This window comes from Leopardus geoffroyi, chromosome B4 (genome assembly GCF_018350155.1).
Source record: "Leopardus geoffroyi isolate Oge1 chromosome B4, O.geoffroyi_Oge1_pat1.0, whole genome shotgun sequence".
Taxonomy (NCBI): domain Eukaryota; kingdom Metazoa; phylum Chordata; class Mammalia; order Carnivora; family Felidae; genus Leopardus; species Leopardus geoffroyi.
Genome location: NC_059341.1, coordinates 13,076,669 through 13,094,256, shown reverse-complemented (window position 1 = coordinate 13,094,256; position 17,588 = coordinate 13,076,669). Strand labels below are relative to the sequence as shown.

Sequence of the window (17,588 nt, the reverse complement as noted above, 5' to 3'; positions counted from 1 at the left end):
GATGATTTCCTGTGGTTATGTAAGAAAATTCTTTGTTTCTTGAAGACACACTGGAGTATTTAGGGATGCATTTTTCTTTAAGTCAGTCTGAAAAAAATATGAAAGAGAAGGCTAAAGCAAATAGAACAAAATGCTAACATCTGAGGAATCTGGAAGAGTTTCTGATCATTCTTTTTTCCTATTCTTGATGCTTTTGTGTAAATCTGAAGTTTTGTCAAAATAAAATATAAAAGAAATAAAAATTAAAAATTACAGGGTATGATACTGATGTCTCATTTTTTATTATATGTTTTAATAGTCATAATAATAAGCATGTATATATCACTTACTCTTTGCCAGTCACCATTGTAAGTGCCCCCCCCCCCACCACACACACACACAGTCACTTGATCTTTATCCTTTGAACTAGGTGGTATTATTATTCCCATTTCACCAGGAAATTGAGGGACAGTGAGGTTAAATAATCTGCCTATAGTTACATGCCAGTAAATGGTGGAACTGGGGTATGAACTCCCAGGAATATGGATCCAGAGTCCACATAAGAACTCAGTGAATCATATTTCAAAGCTCATTAATACCACCTGGAAGCTCTTTTTGGAAGTTCTATTTGGAGTCTGTATTAGTTATGTAGATAACTAATCCATGTAACGCATTACCCCAGAATTGAACGGCTTAAAACACCAGACACTTAATATCTCTCAGTATCTGTTGGTTAGAAGGTCTGGGAGAAGCTCACCTGGATGCCTGTGGTTCAGGATCTCTCAAGAGACTGTAGCTGTTGACTGGGGCTGTGCTCTCATCTGAAGGCTCGACTGGGGGGATGTTTGCTTTCAAGCTCCCTCACTTGGTTTTTGCAGGCCTGGATCCCTCACCACATGGCCTCAACAGATTTTCCTTGTGACATGACAGTTGGGTTTCCTCAGAGTAAAGAAAGAGAGAGAGAGAGAGAGAGAGAGAGAGAGAGAGAGAGTGAGTGAGAAGATGCTTAAGATAGAAGCCACAATCTTAGAATTGAATCTCAGTTGTGATGTGCCATCACTTCCTCTGGATCCTATTTATTCGAAATAAATCAGTAAGTCCACCCCACTCTTACAGAGAGGGAGTTATCCTAGGGAGTAAATACCAAGAGCTGAGAATCATTCAGGGCCATCTTAGATGCTGCCCACCACAGAGTTTACATATGAGTTGTGTACATGTTGTTTTTGTTGTTGTTGTTTGTTCTCGTTGGGCATTATGATCTCTTGAAAGAGGCCAGTTTTTAAACATAGCCAGAAATCATGTGGCAGGGGTGTAGAATGGTAACTTTCTAAAAGACAGTCTTGTTTCTACCTGCCAATGAATACAAATTGGACCCCTATTACCTTTTTCAGTCATTACTCCATTAGCTCTCCAGGTACTGGACATTACTCCCAGATACCAGCAAGTGACCGGCTGTGACTTTTGGGCCTCCCCCAAAGAGTGCTCATTCCTGTTCTGCTCACTGTGTCCATGTCTTCATCAACATGTCTTTTGCTGGATTAGTGGACTCCCCAAGGCTAGAGAATGTGCCATTTTTGCTAAATCTGTTACTTCCCACCTAGTACATGCCTGAGCCAGGGGCTGAGTTAAAAGAGCACTGGCTAATTCTCTAGGAGAGCTCGCTTGATTTTTGGCCATGGCCGAGGGTCTGACATATGGCCAAGTCGTTTGTACACTTAGTTGATTCTGTAAGACAGGCTTTTATACCTGTGCAGTTGTAATAGAGAGACCAAACAGATTTTGGACTTGATAACTTCCCAGGATTACAAGCTTAATCTTTTCCCCTTAATTGGAAAATCCTTTGGCAGGGCAACACCTTTGTGAAAGTGGTGTAGGCAACAGTTTATGAACTAAGACACCATTTTCACCCGGGTTTTTCTCTTGTCATTCCATGTGGACACATTTCCTCTCTCTTTGCTGCCTAATTCTCACTGTTGGACTTATTCTTTTGGAGGAGGCATAATGTTTTGGAGGAGAGGGTATAAAACAGAAAAATAGAAATAAAATAGCCATCTCATTTGATTCCATCCCCCACCAGTTAACCAAGTTAACATGTTGTTCTTCCTTTCAGTCCTCTTTGATGTATATATACTGTTTAAAAAGATGAAACTAGAATCCTATTATACAACTTATTTTTTTCCACTATTTCATGAACAGTAAACAAGGCTGCTTAGCATTTCACTGTGAGCATCTAGTTAGACACGTTGCTCATTGTGGATGTTCAGTGTGTTTCCAAATTTTTTTCCCTTAAAAGTAATGCTATCACAATTTCCTTAGGCTGAATCATTGTGAATATTTCTGATTATTTCCTGTAAGTGAAATGATGGGGTCAGAGGAAGAAGTGAGAATTGGCATGGATTCTGAAAGCCGCTGGGAATTTCTGGAAGGGGAATTAGCTGCAGAAAGTGGACAGGAGGTCAGGGGCCATACTGGGGAGACCATGGGCAGTGCAGTCGGTGGTTCAACAGATGGCCCCCTAGCCTGCAGTCCCAGCCACATGTTATTCAGACACTAAGTCTTTGATCTTAGCAAAGTTACTTTCACTTCCGAACCTGTTTCATGATCTGTAAAATGGGATTAACGATGTTATATAAAATGGACCAAAGGTACAGGGGCTTTTACCAAAATCACCCCTTAGAAAAGAAAGAATATCTGGGGTGCCTGGGTGTCTCAGTTGGTTGGGCGTCCGAATTCAGCTCAAGTTACGATCTCCCGGTTTATGAGTTTGAGTTCCGCATGGAGCTTTGTGCTGACAGCTCAGAGCCTAGAGCCTGCTTCAGATTCTGTGTCTCCCTCCCTCTCTCTGCCCTTCCCTGCTCACGCTCTGTCCCTCTCTCTCTCAAAAATAAATAAACATTAAAAAAAAAGAAAAAGAAAAGAAAGCATATCCACATATTGTAATCCTTACAGAGTGTCTCACATTTTGGGATACTGTCTTGTTTACTTTAACGGAAAAAAGCACGGTGTTGTCTAAAGAAAATACGTTGGCCTGACATGAGTTCAATCAGTGCTGGTTTAGGATGCTTACAGAAGCTTCACGACAGAAGCAGGAACCAGAAAGGAGGCAAGTGAATCGAACCCAGATTTAGCAATCGTTTCTGGGAAAATGACCTCCTGAATGCAAATATTGGATCCATTGTAAGCAAACCTTCTGAGGATTCCTGTAAAAGGCACGGAGGTGAATGACTACATTGCAGAGCTCGTGAATAGACACTTATGGTTTGAGTAACTGGAACAACTGTCCTAATGTTATATTAATGGGTATTCGTGGCTTGGGATAAAATTTCCAGTGACAGTGTGCTACCTCTCATACAACTGAGATGGAAATGAAAGTGACCAGTCAGGAGAAAGATGAACTGAAGGACGCCAAATGTGGCTGTAGAGAAAAAGAACACGTTGGTGAATAAATTATGTAATGATTCGTAAGACCAGAAAAAAGCAATATCTCTACAGTAATGTATAATTCAAATAGGATGTGATTTTAAATAGGTATGCGTGACTGAATTAATAAATTAAATTTTATAAGTCATATTTATTTTAGCTCCTGTCCTAAGAGTTTATGTAGTTAACTGGATAACAAGTGGTATTCAGAGGGTCTTTTCGTTGGGTAAGATGGGTCTCCTTACATCTGGGCAGTCTTAATTGGTTATCTAACTCGTAACGTTGCGTGAGAATGCAAACGTGACCTTGATGAGGTGCTCGGCCCTCTGCCTGGCCCATAGCGCATGCTCATTTAACACCAGCTCACGTTATGGGGGGGGGGTCAGATAGCAGATGCCAACTCTGCACGAGCACCCATAGAGGGGGGTGGGGGAGGGGAGACCAGGAGGCAAACTTGACTTACTTTTATCATTTGGTTTAGGGTAAGGTTTCACCATGTACTGTTGCCTGTTTCCAAAAGTAATTTTTTTTTTAAACTCATGAAAATGATGTTTCGTGTGGGGACCCAAGAAAGCTTTCTGACTCCAGTGCCCAAGGTGTTGTCCCTGGGCTGATCAGCCTCCATACCTCAGCCCCCCACCCTCCTCCAGCACCACTACTCCTGACCCTATGAGCCTAAGAAAGGCTCATGACTTAACTTCCTCCTCAGGACACAACCTAAGCTCTTGTGCATCGTCTTTGACAAACTTGTCATGAGAATGAGCACAGGGGTTATCATCGCCCTCATGTTACACCTTGGGTACTACGATGCTGAACCTTTTGTGCAAGATCCTGTAAAAGCGTGTAAGAGCTAGGAAGGTCTCTGCGTACCAAAGACTGTTCTTCTGGAAAGATAGTACTTATTTAGATGTTAATAAAGTGAGGCAGAGAAATCGTTTCTTTAATCTTTTTTTTTTTTTTTTTTTCTGAGAGAGAGAGACAGAGACAGAGTGTGAGCGGGAGAGAGGCAGACAGAGAGGGAGGCACAGAATCCGAAGGAGGCTCCAGGCTCTGAGCTGTCAGCACCGACTGAGCCACTCAGGCGTCCCTTGTTTCTTTAATCTTAAGGAGAAAGAACATTAGAGCCACTGAGGGGTTCCAGAAAATGACTCATAATGGTTCTTATTGGTCAAATGAGGCATGAATATTAAAGGAACATTACATTACAGTGAAAGAGAATCATAAGTCTGTGGTGTTTTAGCCTTAACTGCTTCACCTGAAAAATGGAGGCATAATATCTCCTTGCAGGGTCATTGTAGGATTAGAGATTATATATGTAAGGTGCTCAGTTCAGCGTCAGGTTGTCTATTTGTTTTGTTTTATAGCAAAAATAGCCTAGGCTAAATAAACCACAGTAACAGTTTACTTTCCCTTTTAACGGTTTATAACTGCAAATATTTACACCTCATATAGTATGTCTACCCATACTTCTCACTTTATGTGTGCGTGGAATTTTGTCAGTGTTTGTGTGTCACAGGAATGGAGGTGAAGTTCAGAGATGGTCATTTTTTTATTTGAGATTTTACTTGAGATTGATGTTTGACGCTACTTTTGTCACTGACCTGATTATACTTAGATTGCAGTCTCAGTACCAACTTTTCCCTTTCCCCCGTTTAAAAAAAAAAAAAAAAACTGTGGTAAAGTGCTCAAAACATGAAATTTACCATCATAACCATTTGTAAGTAATTAGTTCAGTCACATTAATTACATTCACACTGCTGTGCAACCATCACCACCATCCATCTTGTAGGGAAGGAGAATTTTTCCCTTCTTCCATTCTAGGTTCTTTGGCTAGTCTAATAATCAAATTGACATAAGACAGATTAACAGTAGAAAAATACGTTTTTATACCTATGGGAGCCCAGTAAAAATACGAGAGCCAAAGGGCAGATAGGTGATTGAGGCTCATATAACACTCTGAGCCAAGGAAACAGATAGGGGTCTAGGGATATAAAGAGGAGGAAGGCCATTCACAGGAAGCCAGAGGATATGCAGACATGGTTCTTAGGTAAAGCTATCTCTGCTAATCACTTTCTTCCCGGGACAGAACACCTTTCTAATGTAAATTTAGACATGTGAGGGGTAGGAAAAGAGCCTTTCCTGCATCTGCTGGGGTTTGATCGCCTTCAGGTCACAGTAATCCTCATGCCGAAGACGCACAAATTTTAGGGCGACAAATTCTTCCCCCCTTCAGTCCCATTTCAGGAAGCAGTGTCTCATTTCAAGAAGCGGTGATTCAGTAGGGCTCCCAAAGTTAGGCTTATATTGTGCAAGCGACCAAGTAATTAATAAGAGACGTTTCTATAGGAACAAAAGAAAAATGAAGTTTTGAGTCCCAGGAGCTGCCGGTCAAGATTTCTAGATGTCAGGCTCGAGGCATCTTTAGATGGCGTGGGGTCAGGCAGTGGCAATCTGACGGATTTTCCTGGTTTGCAGTTTGAACGTCTCTGGTGATATTTTTGGGTACACCAGTAAAGTTCATGAGTGGCCCATCCAGGAGCAGGTGTGCAGAAGATTGGCTCAAGTGAGCGATTGTGGCTTCAGATTTTCTTTGAGGTTTGTATTGCGTCATCTAGCTTCAGTTTACGGGGCTTCAGGAAAAAAAAGTAGTTTTAGTTGTCAGTGATTCCTAGTCAAAGGATTCCTAATCAAATTGGAAATGTTAGTTTGGAGATTTGTAGCTAGATGAGGAAACCAAGAGAACTGAGGATCCAGTCCAGTCTATAGGTAAACAGTAAAACCTCAAACACAATTAAGAGAACTTGAATCTAATATCCATACGTGGGTATTGTAGTTGCTGTTGGAACATTTTTTTCTCTCTATAACCACCCTCATTCCTACCAGGTGTCCCTGGCAGAATTAAAACTAATATGTTTACAAAGTAAGCCTAGTTTCTGTAAGTTTGGCCGGATTATTTCTAGAATAATAGAATAGTGATTGCAGCAAGAATAGTGATTGATCATATAGGCTCTTTTAAATCTGCTTTGCTGGAACTTTTCAGAAGGAATCACAAATTGAACTTTTAAAAGTCTCTCGAGGGGCGCCTGGGTGGCTTAGTTGGTTAAACGTCTTGACTCTTGATTTCTGCTCAGGTCGTGATGTCACGGTTTGTGAGATGAAGTCCCGCATTGAGCTCTGTGTTGGCAGCATGGAGGGAGGTTCTCTCTCCCTCTCTCTCTGTCTCTCTCTCTCTGCCCCCTCCCCTCAAAATTAACAAATGAACTTAAAAAGTCTCTCGAGTCTAGGAAGCCAAGCCAGGGAAAGTTGCAGACTTTCCCTGCAACACCTATAGATTTTGGTGAATTCCTCTTTTTTCCGAGACCCGCAATATCCTGAGATTCTTGCACCTGCCAGGAAGTCACCATTCTTACTCACCTTATTCGCCTGGTTAGGCTGATAGGAATCCTATAAGCAAGTACTAGGATTTATTTTTTCTAAGAGGCTTTATTGGCTCTAAAAAGTCCATCTTAGTTCCTTAAAGTTGTCTGGCATATCTGAATTTATGTACATTATTGTCACATATAACATACCAGTCATATTATATCAGTGGCAGTTTAACCAATATTTCCAGTTGTGTCTTGTTACAAGGAGAACAGATTCTTCCTGAACTTATGCAAATAAATATATTGAAATAAGATTACACACTCACTAAGAGTTTCCAAATTCTGTAGGGATCAGGTAGGGAGAAAAATTATTTCATCTCTGTTCACATAAGTACACTTTAACGAATGGCTGTCAGTCATAATTAGCTTCAGAAAAAAAAGAGAAAAGTGTTCTTTACATCTGGAAAAACAAAACATTAAAGAAGCAGCAACGTTTTAAAACAAAAAGTCATAAAAACTATAAAACTATAATCATCCATTTGGTCCCATTTAATTAATTCTTGTTGATCTTTCGTTAACAGATTTATGAATCCAGTTTTTTCATTGGCTTCATAAGTTTTTACAGAGTTCAATGGTATGATCTTAAAGTGATCAGAAACCTGTACTTGGAATTCTTTCTTTGAGTGTCACTAAAGATCAAACACTTTTGCAAAAACATCAGAGTAAAGCAATAACTAAATGCTAAAAGACTTAACAATGGCCATGATTAAAGATCTGATGAGAATTCACTATAATATGGCTGACAAGGAAATTTGGTTATTTCTGTAATGTACAACATTTCAAGATAGTAACTAGAATTACAAGGGATAACATTTCAGGACATATCAGGTTTCTAGGCACTTTATACAATTTCTGGAACACTTTTATTAATAACACTTACCCATACAATATAACCTAAGAATGTTTATCATCGTTTATTTGACATTGCTTGCCACATGATTTAACATATCAAATAAGTCCAATTATTGTATTGTTAGAAGGAGAAAGAACAAATATTTTGCAGTGTTCTAGGGACCCATCTGGCAGATCTCAAAGTTAGTTCCAGGTCAAACAGACTTCATTTAGAATTTGATTTGGGGATGTTTGTCGAATGTCGAAAGGCTTGGATACTTGGCTAAATAAGGATCACAGATGATTATGAGACAATCCTCAGTTATCTATTTAATCAAAGTGGCAATAAAATATTTCAAAGGCAAATACAAAAGGTTACATAGTCATAAGTAAAATCTAGCCCTTTTAATATTGAGAAGACTCAGTTCTTTTAAATAATCAAAGATCAGATGATGTCAACAGGAAGCCCAGGAAATTACTTTAGTAAAACACAAAAGTTTTGTTTTCTAGACAGATTACTTAAGAAGTAAAGAAAAATATTTTATAATATATTATTATCAAGGGCAGACCAGTGGTACAAGGAAACTTTGTTCTTTTTGCAGGTGAAAGAAAATTATTATAGTTATGTAAGTACGCTACTGATTTTAAAGCTTAATTTTATAACCCTTGTAATACACTCAGTTTTAGCCAACTTGACCACACAGGGTAAGATGCTCTTTTTTCCCAACTTATTTGATTTTTTCCTTTATTTCCACCTTTCCCATTTTGAAATAACAAATTGTACTTTAGGACACACGTGCTTTCTTTTCTCTTAACAAAAATCCATTTCCTTATTTCATATCTTTTCTTTGTCTAGAAACATACTTCTATCCCCTTTACATACACAATTCTTTCCCTTACTATTTTTGGTAGCTCTAATCACATATTAATTGGAATACTTATCCCTTAGAACTGTTACACCACAATTCTGTAGATTGAAGGTTTATGAATATATCTCATAATTTCTGGAAACACGTTTCTTCATATCTCCATCCTTTAATGTGGCACAAGACATGCTTACAAATAGACCCAAATTTATCTTTAGTTTTCTGCAATAAGAAGGCCCAAATCCATAAGGCTATGTTCAGTAATTAATGTTTCAGTGTCTTATTTGGAAATGATCTAGATACTCAATGAATTTTGATGGGGTTTGGGGCTGATGGTGAGGGGATTCGGAGCTGACAGCCAAGAAAGAAGTCTTGAAGATGTCTTTGGTGCAAAAAGGTGTTTTTATTAAAGCACTGGGACAGGACCCCCATGGGCAGAAAGAGCTTCACTGGGGTCATGACAGGTAACTGTTTATATATCTTCAGGTTGGGAGGGGGTTAGGGATAGAGTACATTTCTAAGGAATTTTGGAAGCAAGGTTTCCAGGACCTTGAGGGGCTAGCTGCTGTTAGGAAAATGTCATTTATTACTGTTTAGTAAAACCTCGGTCATGAGACCCTTCACATGTACATCAGGGGCCCATAAGCTTGGGGCATGATTGCCAGCATATATCTTGGGGGAGTTGAGATAAAGGAAGTCTCCAAAGGAATTTTTATATGTTAAAGTAGACTTTCAGGATCCTGGGGGGTGAGGATAATGTTAAGCCAAGATTCCCTTTTGCCCCTAGACAAGTGTCATCATCCAGGCCGCTGAGCTCCTAGAGGGAGGTCACTCTGCGGGTCTCAAGGATTTGCCCGTGGGCTGTAGGCAGTAAGGGAATTTAATGTTTCATTTGCCTTAGTTTCCCGTATTACCGTGGCAAGCGCTTAAACCCCTTTCCTTTGTTCTTGGGCGGCCAGGAGTGTCCAAGGAATATCACACATATTCCACCTCCTTCATCAAACTTTCTATCACTTTATTTAACTTAGCAAAACTTTAAGGTTTCAAGTTACCAAAAAGATTTGAGAAACTATTTTAAGTACACATTTCATAAAAACATAATTTGCTAAAAAAGTTTACCTAAAAATTCTTGTCCCACTTACATCTAAATCATGTGCTTGGAACAGTTATGTTTCGATTACCCATGAAGCTTCATGAGACACGAGACAAAGTCAGCCATCATCCCATTTTGCTGACGGATCCATAAGAGAGATGACATGAAGTTGATTAGCAAACCCAGGTGCTTATGTATCTGAATTATAATCAGTGTTGATAACGCTGAAGGCATACCTATTTTAATTAACAAACTTCCACCAGTTTTTATTTACCAAAGATTATCCCAGATTGTGTGGATTTGAAAAACATTTGGGTTTATATTTCTGGAAATTTTGTAATATCCAATTCTTATATAAGTACTTACTTGTTTTTAAGCCAATTAAATAGAGCCCTTTTGCAAATTAATTTTGGCAAACCGAGACCCCCATAGCCACTGCCTTAACATTTTAGCCATGAGTCAGACGCAACAACACAAAACTCACCAGTTTACAAGAGAATAGTCATATCCAAATTTTATCTTGGCAGTTGGAATAAGTTAAGTTTACCTGTTGAAATGGCCGAAGCCCCATTTCCAAATACTACCCTCCCTCCTTGCTTTTCCCCCTGAAGGAAATAATGTCTCCAAAGTTTGCATTTCAATATTTGTGTGTTTTTTTTTTAATTTTTTTTTTAACGTTTATTTATCTTTGAGACAGAGAGAGACAGAGCATGAACGGGGGAGGGTCAGAGAGAGGGAGACACAGAATCCGAAACAAGCTCCAGGCTCTGAGCTGTCAGCACAGAGCTTGACGTGGGGCTTGAACTCACAGACCGCAAGATCATGACCTGAGCCGAAGTCGGCCGCTTAACCGACTGAGCCACCCAGGTGCCCCAATATTTGTTTTTTAATGTTCTACTTATTTTTGGGAGAGAAAGAGACAGAATACAGGTGGGGGGAGGGGCAGAGAGAGAGAGAGAGAGACACAGAGTCCAAAGCAGGCTCCAGGCTCTGAGCTGTCAGCACAGAGCTCAATGCAGGGTTCAAACACGTGAACCATGAAATCATGACCTGAGCCGAAGTCAGATGCTTAACCAACTGAGCCACCCAGGTGCCCCTCCAAAGTTTGTATTTCAAAGAATGGCTCCTTGGTCCTAGAAAGGGGAGTTTGAAAATCTACATTAAAAAGGCACAGAGAAAGTGTCCAAGTTTTCTCCAAGATGTTTTTTATAAAGGGACTATTTTCCTTTTATCAGAGGTCTAGAGTGATTTAAATGTTACCTTTTTTCTTAGCTTCAGGACAATTCTGTTGTTAATATCCCAGTATCAACAAGCATGTTCAGATGCATACGTGAAGTTAAGGGGACTGGTGAGGATAGACGAGATGCGAATTGCCTCTAGAGTCACATTTCTGGTTTTGTAGAAATTGGTTATTTCCTGTTCCCCCCCCACCAAAATTGAGTTGTAGCCCGAATGATATCCAAAGGCTGACCGGCCCATCCAACTACACTTCCTTTAATTTGCTTCTGTATCCCAGGAAGATTTCCAACAAGTATGGAAATCAAAAGATTTGTGTGTGTGTGTGTGTGTGTGTGTGTGTGTGTGTGTGTATGTGTGTGTGTTCTAGAACTGTGGGATTTAATGCATTATGTCTTTTTTTTTTTTTTAAGTTTATTTATTTTTGAGAGAGACAGCAAGAGCATGACAGAGGAGGGGGCAGAGAGAGCGAGGCAGAGGATCTGAAGCAGAGCCCGACACGGGGCTCAAACCCATAGACCATGAGATCAGGACCTGCGCCGAAGTCAGACACCTAACCGACTGAGCTACCCAGGCACCCCTAATGCATTATGTCTTTAAAGTATGTATAAAGTGTTTAACACAAGTCTTCTGTTTGAATGTACATTCCAACCTTGGACCAGTTCAGCTTAGGGGGGAACCTCTGCCATGGCTTCTGTTTGCCCCTGAACATGAGCCTCCAGCTTAGAGATCTTTCCTGGTCATTTGTATGAGGGCCTGGGAGAGATTATGGCCCTCTGTTTTCTCTGTGAGAAAACACGGTTTTTTCAAGGGGGCCGGCTGGCTTACCTGATAACTACCATATACTCATGGATGGGAACAATACCCCTTGATAGCCAATCTAGGTCCCTCTGAGTGGGGTTGTGAATGGCCACTAATCCTTTTAACTCCTAACTTCGGTAGGATCTTCTGAAAGTGGAAGTAAAAAGACTTTATAATTTATAAGATGTGCTGCTGTCCAGGAGGCCTGAGTTCTTTGCAGTGGGGAATCTAAGTAAGGTACATCTGCCAGGGACATTGTATAAGAAGGCCTGAAGCTGCCCGAGCCTGATTATAGAGCTCTGGAAAGTTGGGAGAGTTACATCGAGCAGCAAAATGAGCCCTACCCCCTGTCTGGGGTGTTTCTGCTAAATTCACTTCCCGACTTACAACATTTACATGAGCATAGTGTATACTGTGACACTGGAGATTAGGCTGGAGTGTTCTGTGTAAATCTCACAGGGAAAGGGAAGTTGAAACAGGCAGATGGGGCCAGATTTTGAGAAGAGGAGTTTATATTGGATTTTAATTTTTTGTTGTAAGTCTGATTTCCGCCCTTTCATTTTGTTAAGGGAATCCCTAAGGCTGGCCATTATATTCCTTTGTGTCCACTTTTTAACTTGGTGTTTCCATAGGTACCAATAGGACAATTGTTTAGGATGGGACTGCCTGATATTTTTTTTCTTTTAAGTATAGCCAATTCAAAGGATCCATCATCTGGCCATTGATGAGTAACATATTAATCTCTATAGCAACTCAGTCCAATAAGCCTTTTACAGCTTAGCCACAGACATAAGAGTGTCCCAAAAGAAGGTGCAAGAGACACAGTCCCTGTAGGAGCCAGAAAGTTCGCTCCCAAAGATAGTCTAAGAAAGTAAAACCCTCCTTCTGCCTCCAGTCAGAGTTGCTAATCTGTGACCCTGGGAAGGCATTACTGGGATGGGGCTTTTCTCGTACTAATAAAACAACGAAGATTGAGATGACATAAGGCCCTTATGGACCAGGACCCCCTATGACAAGTTCCCCCGAGAGCTGGCATGGTGAACCAGAGAGAATTGTGCTTGGAACTTCATGTAGTTGAAGCCCAGGTGTACAAACATCTGCTCGGTTCCTTGCTTTTGATTCTTTTGGGTGTATATATCCTTAAGGAGAATTGCTGGAGCCTATGGTCTTTCTATTTTTAATTTTTTGAGGAGGTGACGTATTGTTTGCAATATTGCGTGCCACTTCACCTTCCCACTGACAATGTCCCTTTTACTCTTTGCTCCCTGGCTGGCCTCTCCATGAAGGGCTTGGGAACATGAGTTGCTTTTCTCACATTATCGTACAAAGGACAGGGTCCCCTCTTGCATCCCGTCTATCACGACTTAATTTGGCATTTATTGCCTCTTTATCCTTGTTTTAGTTGGTAATTTTGTTCAGAGGTCATGGGCTAGAGGCTTAGGTGTAAATCCTTAAAAAGGACACATGAACATGCAAGTTATCCTTTGTACATCTTTATTGGACTTTTGTCATTTTTTTATTACCGTTAATATACTACCTGTACCTATGGGCTATCTATCACTGAATTTCTCCAACATCCTTAGCAAGGACACGTAATAAATATTTGCAAAAGCTAATATAGAAATGCAGCCCCTTAGAGATTTGTGGGAGTAAAATTAATCTGGGGAATGTATTTGATGTTTGGTTAGTGTCTGATTCTTAGGTGTACTAGATGTGTCTGACTACATGCTGTTATACTGGAATAAAAACGCTTGGGCAGTATAGTGAAATCTACAGATGGTCTCCTCCACCCGGTCCGCTCCCCATGACTCCGAATGATAATAAATATCACCAGTGGAGTTCCTCCCCCGTTTTCTCAGTATTCTCTGTCCCTTTCGCTTTTGAAATGGTGGCGGTTTTCTCCACATCTCTCAGGTCCCCAAACCTGAGGGGGTTTTAATTTCCTAAGATTGTGTGTTTAGCCTGTGAGGAGAGGTACAGATGCCTTAAGGAATAAGAGAACAGATAAAGCAACAAGTTCTCCAGGCTTCTTTCTGATCGTCCCTTCTAGAGTCAGGCTCTTCTCCACCAGCATTGTCTTGGCATGTAGCAGCCCCCTCCTACCTGTGTGCTTACTAGCATTCCAAGACGAGCAGCGTGGTGTTGAAGCAAACTTAGGGAGCCAAAGACTTTCCAACTATGGCCTTGCTTCCTAAGTCAGCCAGAATCCTACATGGGTGCTCCCGGAGTCCTCAGGAAGCCGTCTTCCCATGGAAACGGGCAGAGATGCACCTACAAGTGTCAGTAGCTCTGTGATTTTATTTTATTTTTGCAACTTCTGTTCCTCATACCACCCCTGTTTAATTCTCCATTGATTTTTTTTTTTGAAAGGAGAAACAAATCCCCTCCAGTACTCTGTAGAAGGCGATTACGATCACTGCTGAGGAATAAAGTAATTTTAATGTAAATCATATAAACTCTGAATGTAAGTATCTGAACTGATAGGGTCCTTCAAACCATTGCAATTTTTTTGTATTTCCACTCTTGGGAATGGAAGACTTTTTAAAAACCGAGACTTAAAAACAAACTCATAATTGCAATCTCTCTTATGCTAAGTAGGAATCTTAATTATTGTTGAATAATCAGCCTCGCCTAAATCTAAAGGTTGTCCTAAAACCGCTGACAGTAGCAAAAAGCCTAGTAGTTCTTTCGAATGACAGGTTCAGATAGTTCCAACTGAGTCGCTATGGAGTTGTTCAGTACAAAGAGCTCAGGTCAAAGGAGAGTTTTGTTTGATATATTCTTTTTTCTTTGAATGGGGACTGACTGCCTATTTTATAAATATGGTGACATGGAATTAAAGTTTATATTATCTGGCCGTTTTATTATAGGCTGCTTTTAATATAGGCTCTTTTTTAGGGCTCTTTTATCATATACTTTGAAAGCACATCTTTTGGTGGGAGATATTCTGTGCTAATTAAACCAGCAGAAATCTATGTAGACTGAATTAATAGCCAATGAAACTGGGGTAACTGTCTCCTCATTTGCAAAATGCTGAGCCATTAGGAGGATCAATCAGTAGGGGGTGGTGTAATCCACAAACACAGACATGCATCTGAATGCAGAGTTGTTCTTTTTTTTTTTTTTTTTTTTTTTTCCGTTTTGAAATGCATTAAGAGAAAAAAGCATCCCAGTGGGGGCTTAATAAAGGACTTTTTTCTTCTTTTTTTACCTTTTATTTTTATACCAGGCTTCACAGTTTGGACACCACTGTGAAGTCAACATTGTGAATATTAAGCAGGAAAGGGAATGAGGCCAAGCTGTTACCTGGTTGTAAGAATCAGATAGGAACCTTTTTTCCATTGCCTGTGTGGAAGGTGTGATATGCTCAGAATGACCATTTTGATCTTGTTAAATCGGCAAATTTTGTAATAATGGTTAAGTCTTATGCAAGCACGAGGGGGGTTATAACTGGTATGGATTTATGATGGGGTTCTAATCTCCAGGGCATAAACTTGAACCTCCCTCAGGAGACCAAAGCTGTCCTGTTGCCCGGCATTAAACTAAACACGCTGGTGTTGCCCCTAACAACAGTTGCTAGGAGACCTTTGCCAGCATGTGGAGGGGAGGGAATCACTGCTGATCATGGCACTATTTATCATCATACACCAGCAGTCTTGTTTAGGGAAAGGCCTGACACACACTGACTGTGCCACATGATAGAAATATCATACACACACTGGGAACGGAAAGCATCTGGGAAAGGTCTGAGAAATCAGACATAGTTGTCGTGCGACTGATATCTCATCCTGTGTGGTTTCTGACTGTGACTGCCAACACGGCATCAGTTGTATGACAGTATTAGATTTACTGTGTGACCATCCTGCCTCTGCTGGGGGAGGCTTGGAAGGGATGGGGAGGGGGAGTGGGCAAGAAATCATGACGATATTGTTGCTCTGTCCGTATTAGGATTGTAACTCTGGTAAAAATCAACACCTACCCTATATTATCAATGGACAGCCCAAGTAAGGATATATTTGGAGCCTTCTCTAAATCATGACATGATTTGATTTATAGATCATCAAATATCTCATGATGTAATTCACTTTCTGAGGCGCAAAGGGCCCCTGCTCAAGACTAGTTCCTCGTGTGAAGGTATCACATGCATTCTAGCACAGCACCACCGTTCATGGAAGGGATGAGCTCCACCCAGTCAGAGCCTGAGCGGGTGTTTCCAGGTAAGCACGCCACTCTTTGAGTTGAGCGACTGCTTGGAACATCATCTTTTTTTTTCTACTCTCTATCCCTGTGGCCAGTCTGTGCAATCCCAGCTTGGGCTGGGATTCACGTGGTTGGAGTAGTTACACTGCAGACCAATAGAAACCTGCCTGACCCCACCCGCCCTACTTTTATCAGCTTTAAAGGAGCAATTCTCAACGAGACTTTTTCTTTTCCTTTTTTCCAATTAAAAAGCCATTTTTAATGATAGCACATTAAGGTGGTGCATAAATTTATTAATGCCTGTAGTGTTCCACTACCAAATAGCATCCCTGCTCTCGACGCTTCAACTCTTAAATGGTCCAGCTATGTTACCACCAATGAAAAGAAAAAAAAGCATCTCCTGGAGATTTTTCTATGAATGTGCCAGATAATTAAAATGACAGTAGCTTCAGGGTGAAATGTTGTACCTGCCTTCCTGTGTTCTCAGTGTTAGAATCGCATTTTTGAAGACATTTTTATAGGTCACCAGGAGGGAAGAGTAGAAATAAATCAGTGAATAAAAAAATGTACATTTTGCTCAGAAAAGAAGAGGGGAAAAGCTATAGATATATAAAAGTCCTTTGGCAAAGTGATGGGTGAGAGTATGTTATTATTTCCCCATGGGAGAAATAAAGTGGGTAATGATCTGACTTTGGGACAGACTATCACATAGTGTTTCAAGCCTCCGCCTCTGGCTCTGGGATCAAATCTGAATTCATTTCCTGTTGCTCCTTCTTGCTGCTGAGCCACTTTGGGCAAGTTGTATGTATGTATGTAAAAAAATTTTTTTGAAGCTTATTCATTTTTGAGAGAGAGAGAGATACAGAGTGTGAGTGGGGCAGGGGCAGGAGAGAGGGAGGCACAGAATTCCAAGCGGGCTCCAGGCTCTGAGTGGTTAGCACAGAGCCTGACACAGGGCTTGACCTCACAAATCGCGAGATCATGACCTGAGCCCAAGTCGGACGCTTAACCAACTGAGCCACCTAGGCACCCTGGGCAAGTGTTTAAATTTAGATGAGCACTCTTTTCTCCCATAAATTTAGGGTAATAGTTATGTATTACATGCATACGGTATACAAACACGATTAGATGGCACAAGGTATGTAAGGCCTTCAGTACAATGCCTGACACATGGCAAATTTGCAATAGATGACAGCCTTATTTTCTGCTGTAAATTCCTGGGAAAGAAGATCTTAAGGCAGAACTCTAGCAGGAAGAATTGAGTGTTATTTGCATGCGGGGAGTGGTGATTCCTGCTTGCCTGTCCCATTAAAGACACTCGACTGAAAGGCAGGTGTCCATGGCACAGACCTACCCCAGGATGCTGGAACGACACAGCCGGAGAACGGAACGAATGCTCCTAAAGCAGATGAAACCAAGGCCACACCTGCCCCACTGCTAGGAGTAGCTCAGAGGGACCCTCACCAGTAACCTTAGCAGAACCTCATGGTGTCCGATGCTCACAGACCCAGAGCAGATAATGGATTCCCAGAAGGGACCGGCAGTGGTCAACATAATGAATAGCATTTGCCCAACACGGTATCCTTTTTGATCCCAGCAACAGCCCTCTGTCACACAGAGGGCTGGGACTCTTTCCTTCCTCTTTCTCTCCAGAGAGAAATTGATCCTCAAAATCTGTGACTTGTCCCTGATTAAATGGGTCAACCTAAAAACTATAAGGCACAGGGCCTCATGCGTGTC

At 40.9% G+C, this 17,588-nt stretch overlaps 1 protein-coding gene and 1 long non-coding RNA gene across 2 annotated transcripts in view; one reads left to right on the top strand and one right to left on the bottom strand.

The window, feature by feature from the left end:
- FRMD4A (FERM domain containing 4A) overlaps window positions 1-17,588 on the top strand; it is a 612,832-nt gene that overhangs the window by 73,618 nt on the left and 521,626 nt on the right. The gene's annotated exons all lie outside the window — the stretch shown is intronic.
- On the bottom strand, window positions 5,262-16,636 carry LOC123591020. Its single transcript, XR_006709077.1, has 3 exons — window positions 14,955-16,636; window positions 7,088-7,221; window positions 5,262-6,029 (listed from the first exon to the last, which is right to left on the bottom strand). It is a non-coding gene; the product is annotated as an uncharacterized LOC123591020 (long non-coding RNA).